Below are 18,790 nucleotides of genomic sequence, written 5' to 3' on the forward strand. Positions count from 1 at the left end.
CCTGATTCCTTGATTCAGGCAGAGTTCGACGCTCGAACTAGGTTTGGCAGGTCCCTCAATTCTCTGATTATCACAGAGATGGCTGCTCTTTCGTATGGCACAGAACCTTTATTTAAGATTCTGGCCAAGTCCCAGCTTCAAACGGTTCAGACGGATGCTTTCGACTTCTTCCAAGCTAGGAGGAATTGCCGAAAGCACGTTCTGCAGGAGTGCACTATTAGGCACGAACCTAATAGACTCCTGGCTTCCAGCATGTGGGGAGCGGACCTCTTCCCAGAGTCCGCTGTAAATGAGGTACACCATGAGGCTGCTAGGCTCAACCAGAGCCTTAGAGCTAGATGGGGTATCTCCTCTAAGAGGAAACAAGAATCCGCCCCCGCTGCTGATAAGAAACTAAAGAAGTCTGGTAAAAGGTTCCAGCCTTACCAGAAACACCAGCAACAGCAGCAGTTCGTTCAGGCCGTCCCGGTTACCCAACAGGGACAACCTTCAACCTCGAAGCAGACCCAGCCCATCCTCCTGCTGTCTCCTCAGTCACAACCCTCGACCTCCTACGCACTCTCGACGGCCTTCAACCCTATGTATGAAGGTCAGGCTTACCCTCCCTTTAATAGGCAATCGAGAGGTAACAGAGCGAGAGGCCACTTTCGCCAGCATGGCACAGGAAGGGCGGCAAGGAGTAGGCAGTTCAGAGGAGGGCGTGGAGGTCAACCCGCCCATCAACAATGAGGCTCCCCAGGTAGGAGGGAGGCTGTTCCTCTTCCGTCACAGGTGGGGGTTCAGCAATTGGGCACAGAGCATAGTGTCCAAGGGATTGGGTTGGAGTTGGATCAAAGATCCCCCTCCAATCAAATCATTCCGTCAAGTACCATCAAAGGAATTGACAGATTATGCGGAGGAACTCCTTCAGAAAGGAGCTATTGCGAGAGTCAAGCATCTAAAATTTCAAGGTCGCTTATTCAGCGTGCCAAAGAAAGGCTCAATAAAAAGAAGGGTAATCTTAGACTTGTCAAGGCTAAACTCTTTCATTCGTTGCGACAAGTTCAAAATGCTTACCCTCTCGCAGGTAAGGACCTTACTTCCTCGTGGAGCTGTCACATGCTCCATCGATCTTACAGACGCATACTATCATATCCCTATAGCCAGACACTTCCGCCCATTCCTAGGATTCAGGCTAGGAAATCAGACATTCTCATTCAAAGTGATGCCCTTCGGTTTGAATGTAGCCCCCAGGGTATTCACGAAAATAGCAGAAGTAGTGGTGCAACAATTGAGAACTCAGGGAATAATGATAGCAGCATACCTCGACGATTGGTTGATCTGGGCACCAACAGTCGAGGAATGTCTCAAAGCCACGAAAAAGGTAGTTCAATTTCTGGAACATCTGGGGTTCCAGATAAACAAAACGAAATCCAGACTTACTCCGGAGTCTCGTTTTCAGTGGCTAGGAATCCAATGGGATTTGTCTTCCCACAATCTGTCAATTCCAGTGGCCAAACGGAAAGAGATAGCAAAGTCTGTCAGACAATTTCTCAAATGCAAGCAAACATCAAGGAGAAGCCAGGAAAGAATCCTAGGTTCCCTTCAGTTGCTTCAGTGACAGATATCCTCCTGAAAGCAAGGCTGAAAGATATAAATAGGAGTTTGGCGATCGAGAGCAAACGCCAAATCTCGAGACAAGTTGTCAGTAATTCCACAGATCCTTCGCAATCAACTCCGTCCATGGACAAAAGTAAAGGAACCTGGCCAAGCGGGTACCCCTTCAATATCCCCTTCCAGTGTTAACCATTCACACGGATGCCTCCCTGTCCGGGTGGGGGGGATATTCTCAATTCAAACAAGTTCAGGGGGCTTGGTCAGTTCAATTCCGCCAGCTCCACATAAACGTTCTGGAAGCAATGGCAGTATTTCTTACCCTGAAGAGACTTCTTCCCCCAAAAAAGTCTCATCTAAGACTAGTTTTGGACAGTGCAGTGGTAGTTCATTGCATCAACAGAGGAGGGTCCAAATCCAAACATGTGAACCATGTCATGATAGCCATCTTTGCACTAGCAAACAAACACAAATGGCATCTGTCCGCCACTCACCTGGCGGGGGTAAGAAATGTGATAGCAGACGCCTTGTCCCGGTCGGTCCCTCTGGAATCAGAATGGTCCCTAGACGACGGGTCATTCCAGTGGATATGCCGGAGAGTCCCAGGTCTCCAAGTAGATCTCTTCGCCTCACAAGCGAACCACAAGCTCCCTTGCTATGTGGCCCCCAACCTGGACCCTCTGGCTTATGCCACGGACGCCCTGTCGTTAGATTGGAATCAGTGGAGAAAAATTTATGTTTTTCCTCCAGTGAATCTTCTCTTGAAAGTCTTGAGCAAGCTGAGGACTTTTCAAGGGACTAGTAGCCCTGATTGCTCCAGACTGGCCTAAGAGCAACTGGTATCCTCTGCTTCTGGAATTGGGTCTCCGACCTCAACGGATTCCCAATCCCAAGCTGTCACAATCAGTACAAATGAGGTCTGTGTTCGCTTCCTCAGGAATTCTTCAGACCCTAACTTTATGGACTTCATGAAGTTTGCGGCTAATAAAGATGCTAACATTGATCCACAAAACATCCTCTTCCTAGAATCAGATAAGAGAGAGTCAACTATTAGACAATATGACTCAGCTGTTAAAAAATTAGCATCCTTCCTGAAAGAATCAAACACTACAACCATGACAGTTAATTTAGCTATATCCTTTTCAGATCCTTGTTTGAAAAAGGCTTAGCAGCTAGCACTATTACTACTCATAAATCGGCTTTGAAGAAGATCTTTCAGTTAGGTTTCCAGATAGATCTGACTGAATCTTATTTTACGTCTATCCCTAAAGCCTGTGCTAGACTTAGACCTTCTCAAAAGGCCTACTGCAGTCTATGGGTCTTAAATGATGTCCTCAAACTAGCATCAGATACTGACAACTCGTCTTGTACATTCATAATGCTTCTTAGAAAGACATTATTCTTATTAAGCCTAGCTTCAGGAGCTAGAATTTCAGAACTGTCGGCTCTATCCAGAGATGCGGGTCATGTGGAATTCCTCCCCTCAGGAGAAGTTCTGCTTGCTCCGGATCGTAGTTTTTTGGCTAAAAATGAGGATCCTCTTGCAAGGTGGGCTCCTTGGAAAGTCATCCCACTTCCGCAAGACCCTTCTCTCTGCCCAGTATCAACTTTAAGAGCCTTTCTATCTCGTGCATCCTCAAGATCCTCAGGTTCTCTCTTCATGAGAGAAAAAGGTGGTACTTTATCAGTAAAAGGTATTAGACAACAAATCCTTTACTTCATTAAACAAGCCAATCCTGATTCATTTCCAAAAGCACATGACATCAGGGGAGTAGCCACCTCAATTAATTACTTTCAACATATGAACTTTGAGGATCTTAAAAAGTATACTGGATGGAAATCTCCGACAGTCTTTAAACGTCACTATCTAAAGTCCTTGGAATCTTTAAAATTTTCTGCAGTAGCAGCGGGAAACATTGTTTCCCCTGATACTGTATAGTAGTCGTAGTATAGATCCAGGTCTCCTCTCTACCTACCTCATCCAACATGCCTCACCCTATCGCCATGCTACTCGGATATTCTAGCCTTAGCCGCTGAGATCATATTAGTGGATTGTCCCTTATTTTTTTGCTAGGGACATCCACACTAGGTACTGATAATATACTTCAGTGTACCTACCCTTATTTTTATGCTAGGGTAGGACACAATGTGTTTGTATATTTTGTAAATAAGTTATCTAAGTGAATCTATTTTGTTAAATTACACTGCATTATTGTATTTTACTATGTTTACTATAATTTTAAGTACTTTACATTACTAACTTTCTTTTATGTCATTGTTTAAAATAAGTTAGCCTTAAGTACTTAGTTTATATGCTGTAATAACTGATTTACTTATATTATATCCCTCATTTTTACAACTGATTTTCATTTGTCCTTTTTTCCCATCTTGTCTGTTTCTCTGGTACTCTTTCATAGGCCGACACGAGCTGAGCCCAGAAAAGGGATTTTGACGTAGGAAAAATCTATTTCTGGGTGATTGGCTCGTGTCGCCCTATGAAACCCACCCTGTATTGATTGCCCCCCCTGCAGGACAAGATGTTCATAGATTAAGGATGACCGCTAGGGGCGCTGCTGTCCGTGGCGTCCCCTAGTAGTAGTAGTAGCGGCCGCATCGCCCGTTGGTATCAGCTCTCTCTAGTGGGGATTTTGATTGGAAGGTCTAATTGGTGAATGTCTCGTGGTAGTGTTCCCACTCGCCCCTATTCTCATACCGACACTTCTTTTAAAGAGTGAGCGAGTCAGTTTTACTGACATTTTCTTAATTTTGTTTTTCTCTGGTAATTTTAGATTAATTTTACCTAGAAAGAATGATATTAAGGATCCTTTCATAGGGCGACACGAGCCAATCACCCAGAAATAGATTTTTCCTACGTCAAAATCCCTTTATTAAGGTTTTGAAACAATAAAGCACTAAAGGTGAAATTCCTGTACATATCTGTTGTTGCTGTCTTACAGTTTGCTGTGGTAGAGTATTTTTCCAGTAGTATTTCTTTACTTCGTATGATACTGTTTGGGTTTCCTTATTAAAGTTCCAGTGATAATATGCAAATCTGAGGCTGATATGAAAGCAGGCAATGCATATGCCATGTAGTTGTGGTCATGATATGCATTCCACATACTTTTTATGTTGAACAAGTTTAAAAAAGAAAAGTGCATTTTATGCAATATTATGAAATAGAGTACTATTAACAGCATACATACGGAAATATATATATAAGCAGCTGGTAATGATTTTATCAACTTAAGCTATAGCTTACAACAAAATTTCATCATTTTGTTTTCTATAGTACTAAAATGTACAGTAATACTGTGCATTGCTTTTTTGCTTTTACAGTATTCTTTTTATCAAGTTTTCTTTCATGATTGCAAAATAAACTTGCAAATGTTTTGAAGCTGATGTTGATACTAAGTATTCCTAGGATATTTAGCTTCAGTCATGAAGGACACTATACTGTATACAATATATATATTTAATATTACTCAGATATATATAGTGAAAAAAAATACGCATTGTGGGGGATTACTTGCAATACAGACGTACAGTACTGAAACACGACTGATATGAACCGACTCTGTAGCTGCCGTTCATATTTGAAGCCTAGGCTATGTAGCTGCAGTTTTAATGCACATTATGTACAGTATGTAAATTTTTTTATTCAAGATGCTTTCATTAAAGTTTGCACATCATATTAGGTTTTGTGAAATAGAGTACACTATTTTGGCTATGTATTTAGTTTGTAAAAGAAAAGTGTGTGTATGTAGTAAGATTTGTCCTGAATATTACCCATAAGTGATGTTTGCTGAATGCCTAATTTGTTTAACATCCTGCTCTTCAGAACATATCCCGGATGTCAAATAACACGTACCTGTACTGCAATTCATAAACGTACTAGGATCAGTTCATTCTTTGTTCAATGGTAGTTCAGTGAGTTGGTTGTTATCTGCTGGTCTGCTGTAATAGTTTTCATGAGATTATTGATTTTCTTACAAAAATTTTTATGTGTATTTTGTCTTGCTCCAAAAGAAAAGGAAGGGTAAATGTTTTATTGTTGTCGCAGTGTTATCATGTATGTTTTGATTTTATTCTTTTGTGATGCCTCTAAACTAGTTTTCATTGCTTTAAATAGAAATCATAATCAACTTGCACTAGTTTGAAACTTTTTAAATAGAAACCATAATCAACTTGCATTGTATTCTGTTTTGCTTATTTTTGTTTCAGTGACATCTAATATATCCATCATTTGTTTGACCTTATAAAGAATGATTTTTTTTAACTTCACAATCTGTTAACACTAAAGACTGTGTAGGTTTATACTTAGTTCATGTAACCCAAACTATGATTTTCAGTTTCTTGGGAAACACCATGAACATAAAAGATATTGCCTTATGGATACCAACATGCATTTGTTTATTGCTTCTGTATTCCCTGGTTCTTACAATCTTCCATCCTATTGATAGACAGGATTATCATTTCCTTTAAGGTTAAGCCTGACTTTTCTTTTTCCCTTTCCCCTTTTGTCTGTCTTAGAACTAACCAAGGTAAGGGCATCAAGTTGCATGGCCCATTGATCTCCACTTTCAAAACCGAAAACTTATTACTGTAGGGTGAAACTAGCTCCCAAGTCCTTTCTTAAAGTGTTCTAAAGGGGAAGATCTGTATATTTTCCCATACTGGCACGTTTTTTCCCACTATCAGTAAGTTAAGCCAATGTGGTAAATGTTTGCAGATCCTTCTCTTGTTAACTCGGATATGCGTCAGTAATAACTACATTCTTGATTCGTGAGGGCGTTTTAGAAAGTGGTTCCTATTGCTGAAAAGCAGAACTCGTTTTATTTATTAATTTTTTTTTTTACTGAAACTTAACACAAGTTTCTTGCTTTTTTACCCTTATGGCAGTGATTTTGTGAACTAACAGTGGAAGTATATTTGAGGGTACTTTTGAGTAGAAAAGCAGGAATATTTGAGATATTTGGGTAAGTAGGAAACTCTCTCTCCCAGAAGAGCTATTCTGTGACTTTCGTGATATCTTGCATAGGGAAAAGGTAAGTTTAAACAATTAGGGAGTTTTGTTTCTTCCCCTCAGCATTTCTTTTCTAATTTCTGGAAGGATTTGGTTTTCAACTCGGAACATTTACCAGTAAGCTTAATTATATGAGAAGTATGGTATACTATTTGAGGTCTGTGGAGTCTTAACTTGGGAAACCAAATATTTGCTCACTGTAAGTTCATCACTGTGTGGTAAGTACGGTAATCATTTCTTACCTATGGACAACTGATGATCCATTCACAGTGACCTAGCAATCAGTACTGTAGTTCAGTTTTTAAAGTTTTTTTAACAGCAGTAGTTTCCACTGATTTTTATTCAAATATGGCTTTTGCTTTGTGAAGCATTTTTTTGTTAATTGAACTAGTTGATAATCATCTTAAAATATTATTCTGAACTTGCTCATCATATTGAAATTTTCCTTTGGAAATAATTTTAATAATTTTTCCCTTTCTAAATAGTAAAAATGCAAAACTCCATTGCAAAATGTTTCCCCAGCAATACAGGGACACGGTATTTAAACTGTTGATTAATGATGATAATCCAGGAAAGGACCCGTGCCAGGAACCTAGTAATATCTAAGATTTTGAGCATCATGAAATTCAGTTAATTAATGAGCATGAAATTCTACCCACTATTTTACATTACATCTGATTTAATCCAGCTTGTTAATATAGCTGTATCATAAAATAACAAAGAAGTCACAATGCTTACAACAGTGGTATTTTGGATGGTGAAACAGTTGGGGTATACATATTTTGTGCAGCTGCTCTTAATTATCATTAAATTACGTAACAGCACATGTAATACCAGGGACAAATTTCCTCAAATTTGTAGTCTTGTAAATATTGTATATAGGATTATACTTCTCAGCATGTGAGTTCTTTAACTGTAGATAAATTGACACCAATGGTGTCCTTTTACCAGCTTGTTTCTGGCCAAAACATGAAGTACATTTTGATTTCATGTTCCTCTTATCTGCTTACTGCTAGGAAATGCAGTGCTCTTGCTGTAATGAAAAGCACAATGTACATATTGTGAAAATTGAAATGCCAGTGTTACCTACGTTGGAAGTTGCATATCATTGCAGTTGTTTGGAAATCACATAAACGTAGAAACTATGATTAAATTGCTAGAAGTTTGTAACTTGAGTGAATTTTGTAAGTCATAAACGAAGATTTACTCATCTTTATAAGCATGCATCAAAATGTAAAGATTGTATGGCTATTGCAGGTTACACAATAATATAGGAAAGGAAACCACTACACTGCTACTATGAATACCAAGTAGTTATGTGAACTGATAAGTTTCAGTGTTTCTGAAATTGTCCTTAGCGGTTGGGCTGAAAGCTACACATTTGCTATGCACTGAGATAACACCAAGGAATGCTGAAACCAACTTAGTTATTAAATCAACAGAATTCAGGTTGCTTCATAGCCTTTATTGTGTGGCAAAGCACTTCTCTAATATAAAAACTGAAGCTTCACATATAAAGCAAAATGCCAGGAAAGAAAGTTAAGTAAACTTCACAGGAATAAAGTACTTTGTAATATTAGCAAATTTTGCATTTCAGTTCATATTTGTGTAATTTTATTTTTAATACTTTGATTTGGAAATAGAAAATTCATAATGTTTTGTAACTAAAGAAGAGTAGATTCATAGTAAGTGTTCAGTGTCCTCTTAGCTTTTACTTAAACTAATTTCAGTCTGTTTTACCATTTTGTTGGGTCCCCTCAATTGAATAGGTCCTACATGTTAGAAATGTCAGTTGAGGAGTGGGAAAAAGGAAAAATTTTGTTGTGAATGAGCTTTTCCCTTAATTTCCATAACATTTCTCCCAGATTTATATTATAGTTGCTCATCCACTTCAACCAGTGTACTTTCAAAATGACAAGAGCTTGGTTTGACTGTAAATATTGTATAGTGACAATTGACACTAATGTTTTATTATGTACTAGAACATGCAGTGTACACTGATTAAGGTATGGATTGTAAAGCAGCTCTTTATAGAAAGAAACATAGTGTGTTTTTGCTCGTAAGAGGATGGATGACCTGGAGGCACTATAGCAGTTGCCCCTTCAATTTGAATTTCATGCAGTAGTTTGTGATATTGATTTTAAACATAAAGGTTTTTACTAGTAAGTGGTTTTTGTATTTGTCCTCACTTAATTGGTATATCATTGTTCATACATCGTAGCTATTAATATGAAAGAGTTGTAAATAGTGATTGTAAGTACATACTCAATAGTTTTAATTTACTGTATCTGTCATCATTTATCCAGCAATCATTAATGTCTTTTGTTAGTAGAGTTTCCTTTGAACAGGTTAAGGAAATAGTATGTTAATATTTTGTCCTGTTTTACCTTTCACCTGTCCTTAAGGCCTGTCCACACGATCGGGCCTGATCGGCGGACTTCCCCTCTATCGGGCAAACCGTCAAATTGCCCGATGAGTCTTGTAGCAAAATCACCACAGTGGTGCCCGATGGCTTTTACTTCGACCCTGGCAGACGTATATTGACCGTATACATTTCTTTTACTGAGCCATTCTTTGCACCATATTCTCTTTTTCTCCTTTTTCATCACACACAAAGCAATTATCATGCTACGCTATCTTCTTCTTTGCTGTAAGCACCATGTTTATCGTACCGCACTGAACACACTACTGGCATCGTCGGGCACGCCCACATCTCCATCGCCTCACCTGTGTGGACAACATTCATGGGTAAGCCCGCCAGAATTTGCCCGTGAACCCCGGAGCACGCCGATCAGGCCCGCTCGTGTGGACAGGCCTTTAGTAGTGTAGTCAGCCTAGGTCAAAAAGAGGTACTTGAGAACTACGTAATTATTTCAAATATCACTCCTATGGAGTCATTTGTATCCTACATTAATAATATTAATGCAAGTTGCATCCTGGTCCCCTGGATGGTGAGTTCTTTAGTGTATGGCAGACTTGAACTCATAATAGCTTAGTCTAAGAGACATTTACAGCTCTGTATTTAAAATTTCCAGCTTTTTTGTAAGCTTTAGCTTTAAATGCTTTTTTTTATCCATCCTCATCGTCTGCCACCTGTTTTAGGGACAGATACTGTACCACATAATCCTTTCATTACCCACTGTCTGGCAAGACACCTTGAGCCTAGTGATTCATCAAAAGGTTTACACATCTAGTTTCATGAGTGCATCAGCTTTGTCTTACCTATTCCATCACCACTTCTATTCTAAATTTATATTTATTTCTACAGGAATAACCATCACCTTTTACAGGAGGATAATTTGGTGTAAACCAGTCAAAACTTGGTACAGGGTACTTAACCAGTTCGTTAACAGGTGGAGACTCACCAGCAGGGAGCTTTACTTTTTTTCAGCTCCTATGAGAGACAGACATGCTGCTGCACTTACTGACTGAATGGTGGAAAGCTTGGTAGTGGATGAGTATTTCTACCTCTTTTGCTGTTTGTTCATATTTGCTTATTGCTACGAAGGATATGGTCTACGCTTGTGGGCAGTTCATGTAGGTCGCAGCAAGACAGTCATACGGCATGTGCGTCTTGCGGGGGGACTTGTTTTGAATTTTTAATATGAAACTCACTTAAATGGACTTGGTGAGGGAAGAGTAGCAAGAGCAAGAGGCATTTGCTGGCAGCATTAGGAAGAAATACTCTGGTGATACCACAGAGCTTATCTAACTCCATAATATGTTTTTTCTCTTTCCTCCCTCTGTACGTATTTCTCCCGCAAGGAGAAACACTAGGTTTAAACCTACACCTGCTTATGAATTCTCGCCCAAGAACAGCTGCCTTTGATGGAAGTGCTCCATCAGCAGCCTGGTCGTCCTCCAGTGATGCTGATTTTGAATCTGATGCTCCTGGTTTGCACAGAAAAGATGTCATCACTGCAGTATCTCAAGAGGATATGGCCTTCCCTTCATATCCCCAAGAAGGCTTCAACACCAGAGCCCTCTGGTACAGTCCAGAATATGTCTTCTGCTGTCTCGACTAGGGAAGGGGATATCCTGTAGCATTTGTTCTTCCAGCAGCAGATAATCCCATTCCTGATGCTTCAGAAAATTCTTCAGTTCCTGCCCAGACCAGCCATTTGGTATATAAGGTAACTGTGTCTGGGAAAGGGTGGAAGCACTGGCATCTCTGCCCATAGTCTTCCTCTGCCCTTCTCTTGACTCCATTCCAAACCAGCAGAACTGGAAGAGGGGAAGTCTAAGGCCTAATCCAAGTGGGGGTCTCTGCTCCAGAGAAGAGTTAGCACTCAAGTCACCAGGTGACTATTTTTGAGTGCGGAGTTTGCACCATAGTTATATACCTGGAAGTTGCGATCTCTATACCAGTACTATGTAGTTCAGTGGTCTGCCACCAGGGTGGCGCTGCAAAGCTTTGCAGCCATCTTTAAATGTTTGGTAACCCACAGACTGAATAGGGGCTTAGTGTGACTGTGAATTTTTTTATCATTAATGTTGAGGGTTTAGTGAATGTTAGTGGACGTTTAGTGAATGTTTGGCGAGTCTTTAGGGTTTAGTGTATGTTTAGTGTGTAAGTATTCAGTTAATGTTTAGCGAGTCTTTTGAGTTTAGTGAATGTTTTGTAAGTATTCAGTGAGTGTTTAGTGAATGTCTTAGTGTGTAAACAAATGTTTAATGAGTGTTTCATGAGTAATTTGTGAATGTTCATTGAGTGTTTGGGGGTTTAATGAGTATTTAGTGTTTTATTAATGAGTATTTAGTGTTTCATGAGTGTTTAATGAATGCTTAGTGTGTCGAGTGTATAGTAAGTATTTAGTCAATGTTTAGTGTATAGTGAGTGCTTAGTGAGGGTTTAATGTTTAATGAATGTTAAGGATTAAGCGAGTGTTTAAGTATTATTGTGTGTGTGTAGTAGTGAGCGTATAGTAAGTAACTGTGTTTAGTGAGCGTAAGTGAATGTTAGTGTTCAGTGATTGTATATTACTGTTTAGTTACTGTTTTGTGACTGGATGGAATTAAAGCCCCCTATTTTTGCTAGACACTGCTTAAATCCAAGAGCAGATGCTCAGGCCTTGACCACAATGGTTGGAGTGCTCAGGCCAACCTGGTTTTGTAAGGTAAATTTGCTCTGTGAAATTGGGTCAAGTAATATAATAATAATAGTAGTAATAGTAAAAAGTATGGTGCCATGACAACGTGGTATAGGACATCAATGGACTAGTTAAGCAACATTGGGCCTGGTCAGTCACTGGATGGGTGACTGCTCTCCTCAGCGTAGATACTTTGGGAAAGAATCTTTACCACAATTTCCTCAGTCTACTCTTTGAATTTTGGCCTAACCTAACCCCTTTCTTTCTCTATAAAAATGAATAATCTACCCACCTGTACGCTTTCTCTGACTCCAGTACACTCCAGAAATCACCTTAAAACACCAGCACCACAAGACTTACGACCCAAAAAACAACTCCTACCAGACAGAGAGCTCTCCCATACCAACCACACACCACCAACACGTGCTTTCTACTGCCCCCTGTTATTGTTTACATCCTGCCGACGCCGCCGCCATCTTGTCTATGACGTCACAGCCTATGACGTCACAACACAACTTAAATACATCAACAGACACCTCCTAGAATCTACCACATGTTGTCTATATATAGGACACCCACCATATTTCAACAATGCATAAAATACCCATAACAATTATACAATATATAATCACACTTATCTATACCCATAACAATTATACAATATATAATCACACTTATCTCTTTCTCCCTCCCCTCCGACTGTTTTCCTAACCTAGTATTCCCCTCTTAATTTCCTTCGTCCTCCAACTCTTTACCCTCTACATAATTTCTAATACATTCCCTGAAACTCCTGCTTTAGTTAATACATCAGCCACTTGCTCCTTTCCTTTTATCCATTCTCACCTCCTTTATTTCCCCGGATTCAATGGTTTCCTTATTGCAGCAATATCTATTTTTAATCTCTTGCTACTTACACCAGTGCTCGATTTGATGGCGGTCATTAGTGTTTTACTATCAGTGTTAACCAAGGCTTCTAAATTTCTCCCTCCTACTACCTCTTCCCACAAATGCTTGAAATATATCAATCCTTCTACAGCTTCCCCAACACTCAGGGCTTCAGCCTCAATGGTGGATTTTGCCACTCTCCTGGATTTCCTAGACTTCCACCATATGGGACTTCTCCTCTTCCCATCTGTCAAAGAAATAATATAACCCAGTTGAGTATGGCCATCTTCTATGTTTCCAAATGAAGCGTCTGCATATGCTTCCCAATAAACCCTTTCTTCTTCCATCTCACTTATTGTAACTTCGCCCATCATGCTCTTAGTTTTCTCACAATTTTAATAAGTTTCTTCATATCCTGAGTTGTTCCTTCTTTAAATGCTTTACTTAATTCGCTAATATCAATATGATATTTCTGGCATCGCTGTTGTAGTGTACCCAATTCAGCTGTCCTACCACTGATCTGTACTCTGTTAACTCCTTTTGTTCTAGCACTCTATTACCCGTATATCTTCTAGCCTCTGGTTCTCTTATGGAATTTATATACTGCACTGATTAAGGGAAAATCTATTCTCCTTCTGCTCTATTACTACTCCTATATACTTGAACCTTTTACTCTCTTGTTCTCCTACTTGCAATTTCCCTTTCAATCTCCCAATCGTTTCCTTTAAGAATCCTTCAGTTCCTCCGTAGCAAAAATCATCTACGTGTGTACACAAAATGCCTTCCAATTTATTGTCCTTTTTCCAAAAGAATATATTAGGTTCTAGTCTACTTCTCTCACCTTGAAGCTCCTTCACTACTTTCACCACTTTACAATACCATGCTTTTGCTGCATCCTTGAGCCCATAGACTGTTTTCTTCAACTTCCATAATCCCCTCCAACCATCTTCCCTTGGTGGCTTCAAGTACACTTCTCTTTGTATCTCGTCACCTTGTAAATATGCAGTTTGACATCCAATGTATAACAATTCCAATTTTTCACCTTTATTATGGTTAGACAGAATTTTAAAATTTCAGCATTGCATGTGGGAGCATCCTTTTCCCACTCAGCCATTTCTTTTTCAAACCCTCTAGCTACCAATCTTGCTTTACATATCCTTTCCCCCCTTTTATCTTTTCAGTTACTATCCAATCTTGTAGATATAGCTTTTTGTCCAACATCATTTACCTCCTCATATACCTGGTTATCTCTCCAACTTAGAAGTTCTTTTTCTTTAGCTTCCATTATGCTTCTATTTTCAAATCCCAGCAAACACCTCCTCTTCATCTTCAATTTTTTTCTACCTGACTATAATCCCTCAAGTTAACCCACCCTTTGTCACCTGACTGTGAGTATCGTATATTGTACGAATCAGCCCATGCTTGGCTTGATCTTTTTCCTGCCAAGACCTTAAAATAGTCCATTCTTCTACTTGTCCTGTATCATTGTTTATAGCTCTAACTCTATTTCCCTTTTTGAAATTTGGTATCTCTTCCATTAACTCGCTTTCTATTGACCCACTTTGCCCGTTATCTTCCACTGTTTCCTCTATCACCTCTCTTTCTATAGTCTCTTCTGTGTCTGCATTCCTTCTCTCACCTATTATCTCCTCTCCTTCCAGCCAATCTACTTTCCCTTCATTTGGGCCATCTGACCTACCTTTCACCCCATGGGATTTATCTATTCTAGCCGATATCTCTTCTGTATCTGGTGATCGTCGTTGAATCCTTGTCCACATGTATCCTAGCTACTTCTCTTAAAGAATCCCCATGTTTGACTATTATTGTTTTCCCCGATACTCCCACTACCTGAGCAGGTCCTCTCCATTCATTTTCATTTTCCCTCTTATAGAATACCTCATCTCCTACCACTGCTTCTTCAAATTTATGTTCTCTGATGTTTTTGTTTAGCGCTATTCTTATTTTATTACAGGACTCATTTTTTATAAATGCTTCTCTGGCCTTGTGCATTGCATTCAGTGTGTCCCTTACCATACCCTCTTCCATCCCTTTTTCTCTGCTTGCAGGACTTGAACTTTCTTCTCCTATTAGGTTAGGCAGTGAAGGGTTTTTTCCAAATACTAATTGGTTGGGAGAGAAACCTCCATTATTCATTAAACAGTTCCTAGCACTCACTACCCATTTCAAAGCTATGGACCAATCTACTTCCTCTTCCTCCATCATCTTCCTTACGCTTCCCTTGATCATGCCTACGGTCTTTTCACATAATCCGTTGCTCCACGGAGATTCTGATGCTGTGGCTAATACTTTAATATTCCATTTTTCTGCCATCCTCCTTACTTTTTCATTTTGAAATTCTCCCCCATTATCTGACAATATTTTGGAGGGTGCTCCAAATATAGCAAACCAGCACTCAAAAAGTATCTTTATTATAGTTTCTGGTTTTCTTATCTTTTATCCAACAGGCTGACAATATCTCGTTGCCATATCCACTATTACCAAGAACTTTCTCTCTTCTATCTCTCCCACATCCATCGCTACGACTTCATTGAACGTTTTACTCCAAGAAAAGCCTCTACCGGTTTTGGCGGGTGGGTTTTCAATTTGTTATTTTGTACACAAACCACAATTTTTTAATCAGTTCCGTTAGTAACTTTCTTATTTCCTCTTTTTCTTTTTCGATTAACCCATTACTCCATTGTGCTTCCTCTGTTAGCTTCCATATTTTATCTCCACTTCCATGACCAAACTGTAAATGTAATTTCTTCATTGTGTTCTTAATTTCCCTCGGATTCTTTCCCTTCCAACCCTCCAGTAATAATCTTCTACCTTCCTCCTCCTTATAGTGGTACTCTTAAATGACCCTGTTCGTCTTCTCTTAACTCTACTTTCAGTTCCCCTAATACCGTTCTACTATGACACAATTTTCTTTTAAATTTAGGGTCATACCCATTTTACTCATGGTTTGCTTACCTATCAGCCAGGGTATATCACCTTGCAGAATTTCCGTCTTCAAATAAAACTTTCTGTTTTTAGTATCACAGGTATTTCTATTATTCCTCTGGACTTATAAGATGTCTCACCAAAATTAAACACTTTATTAGACTCTGTCCTAGTGTCCCTCATTCTCCTCAACTCTTCCTGACTCAAATCCATGACAATACGTGCTAGTCACAATTCCCCGCAAACTGTTGATTTACACCCTGTGTCCAAAATTGCATCAACCACCTCCCACGATGCTTCCACTATTTTATTAACTTCTCCTACATAAACCTCTTCTTCTTCTGTCCCATTTTCTGTTTTCAGCTTATTTTCTTCTAGTCTTGTTTCAGTTTTCTTCCTATTATGAAAATTCTGAGGACAATCCCTAGCCCAATGCCATTCTGAGCTGCATATTGCACATACTGTTACCTTCCCTTCTTTGTTTATAGGATTTCTACCACCCCTTCCTCGGTTCCATCTTCCCCGATATCTTTGGTTTTCCCTCCCTCTCCCAGAACTGGTATTGCCTTCTGACGAACCCCACCATTCCCGTTCCTCTTTAGTCCCTAATCCCTCAAATAGTCTTTTCATTGTTTGCGACACTGTTCCGTACTCTAGCTTTTCTTGCCCACAAGCCGATAATACCATTTGTTTTTGATTTTCCGTGAGATTTGCTTGCTCTATTACATGATACCCCTTGACTTCGCCTTCAAGCGCGCCTTTCCCATTGCTCTTTCACACTCAGATGCTGCCTTCTCGTATCTAATTAAATAGTCCGCCATATTTTCACTAGATTCTCTTCTTATTAGAAGGTATCTTTTTATTCTACCGTAATTCTCCATTACCGAGTCTTTTAGATAGGCTTTATCTAGTTTCTCTAGGATTAACTTTGGACCCTCTGTACCAGTAAGTTTATCTTTATCTAATGCTTCCACTAGCTCTCGGGCTTTCCCTTTTAAGCTCATTCTCATTTCTATCGCCGGGTATTTTGTATCTTCTCCATACAACAATAGCCAATCTTCGGCTTGACCTTTCCATTCTTTGTATTCTTCTTGTATCCCGCTAAACCTAGGACATTCCCTTCTCCATCTAGTAGTCTCCCTTTGTTCACTGTCGGATCCAGGCATCTTTGATCACCACGCTCTGCTACCAGTTTGAATTTTGGCCTAACCTAACCCCTTTCTTTCTCTATAAAAATGAATAATCTACCCACCTGTACGCTTTCTCTGACTCCAGTACACTCCAGAAATCACCTTAAAACACCAGCACCACAAGACTTACGACCCAAAAAACAACTCCTACCAGACAGAGAGCTCTCCCATACCAACCACACACCACCAACACGTGCTTTCTACTGCCCCCTGTTATTGTTTACATCCTGCCGACGCCGCCGCCATCTTGTCTATGACGTCACAGCCTATGACGTCACAACACAACTTAAATACATCAACAGACACCTTCTAGAATCTACCACATGTTGTCTATATATAGGACACCCACCATATTTCAACAATGCATAAAATACCCATAACAATTATACAATATATAATCACACTTATCTATACCCATAACAATTATACAATATATAATCATACTCGGCTGTAAATGAGTACCTATCTCTAATGGGGTAGAGTCCACCTATGGGTTAAATAGCAAAACTTAGCAATGATAGAAAGAAATGAAAGATGAAATGGTAGCCAGGTACAGAGCCCAATGAAGGAGAAGACAGTCAGGTACTTGGAGGTCATCTTCCAGCAACTGACCACCACAATGATAGTAACCAGCAACCAGAGACTGGAGGTACAGTGGCAAACCAGAAGCAATGGAAAGAGATACAGGAGAAGGTTGGCCAACATCTGGAATGAGAGAAATAACACACCCCAAACAGAACAGGCTGGCAGACCAAATAACAACATAAAAGAAAAATTACTGGCTCTCCACAACAGAAAGAAAGGAACTGGAAAGAGAAATAACACTCAGCAACAAAGAACAAGAAGACAAACTAAGAGACGACAGGAATGGTGAGCTACCAAACAACGGCATACAAAGAAACACCGAAGATGTAACAGAGGTGTCGGAATGGGTAGAAAAGATACAGAAAGAACAAGATTCCCTCCATAAAAGCCACAACACAATGAAAGTAAGGGAGAAAACAAGTAAAGTTAGTGAAACAAATAACCTGGCACATGCAGAATTCAGAACCAACCAAAAAAGACTATACTACAGCCAACTAAGAGAAGAAGACAACCTCCAGGAAATTCCTGAAGTTGAACCAAGCAAGAGTGGGAAAACATAAGTAATCTAGTATCACACAACCAACCCAACCTGCATCATGGCTCCAAGAAGTCAGGGCAGAAGAAATGTGGAGAATAAAACAGTTTCGCCAAGATCACGACAGACACCAACTAAAGAAAATGCCCAATTGGAAAGCCCCAGGTCCCAATGAAGTCCATGGATATTGGCACAAAAACTTTCCTACACCTATGAATAGCATAACTGCTCCAGCATTGTATCTCCAGCCACCATCCACCACAGGGAGAACACTGTTACTACAGAAAGACAAGAACAAGGGGAATATAGCAAATAACTACAGGCCTATCACCTGCCTACCAGTAATGTGGGAGTTAATAACAGGTATCATCAGTGACAGGCTATACAACTACCTAGAGGATACCAAAACCATCCCCCACCAACAGAAAGGCTGGAGAAGGAGGTGTAGGGGCACTAAAGACCAGCTCCTGATAGACAATATGGTAATGAACAGTAATTAAAGGAAAATCAACCTAAGCATGCCATGGATTGACTACAGGAAAGCCTTCGACTTGATACCACACACGTGGCTAATAGAATGCATGAAAATATATGGGGCAGAGGAAAATGCCATCAGCTTCCTAAACAGTACAGTGCACAACTGGAATACAATACTTACAAGCTGAGATAAGACTAGCAGAGGTTAAAATCAGGAGGGGGATCTTTTTCAAGAACTCGTAGCAAAGTTGCATGCCAAACACAGTGAGAAAATGCCTACAACAAGCACTGCTGTTAGGGAATTTAAGGCAAGCAGAGGCTGGTTTGAAAACTTCAGGAAACAAATGGTCATACATAATGTGCCTACTTCAGGGATTAAGGACATGTTTGCAAAGTGGAATGATCCTCCCAACAAAGTTGTAATCCGCGTCTCCAACATGTTTAATGACAATGCTGTGTTGAACTTTGT

Source organism: Macrobrachium nipponense, chromosome 33 (genome assembly GCF_015104395.2).
Source record: "Macrobrachium nipponense isolate FS-2020 chromosome 33, ASM1510439v2, whole genome shotgun sequence".
Classification (NCBI taxonomy): domain Eukaryota; kingdom Metazoa; phylum Arthropoda; class Malacostraca; order Decapoda; family Palaemonidae; genus Macrobrachium; species Macrobrachium nipponense.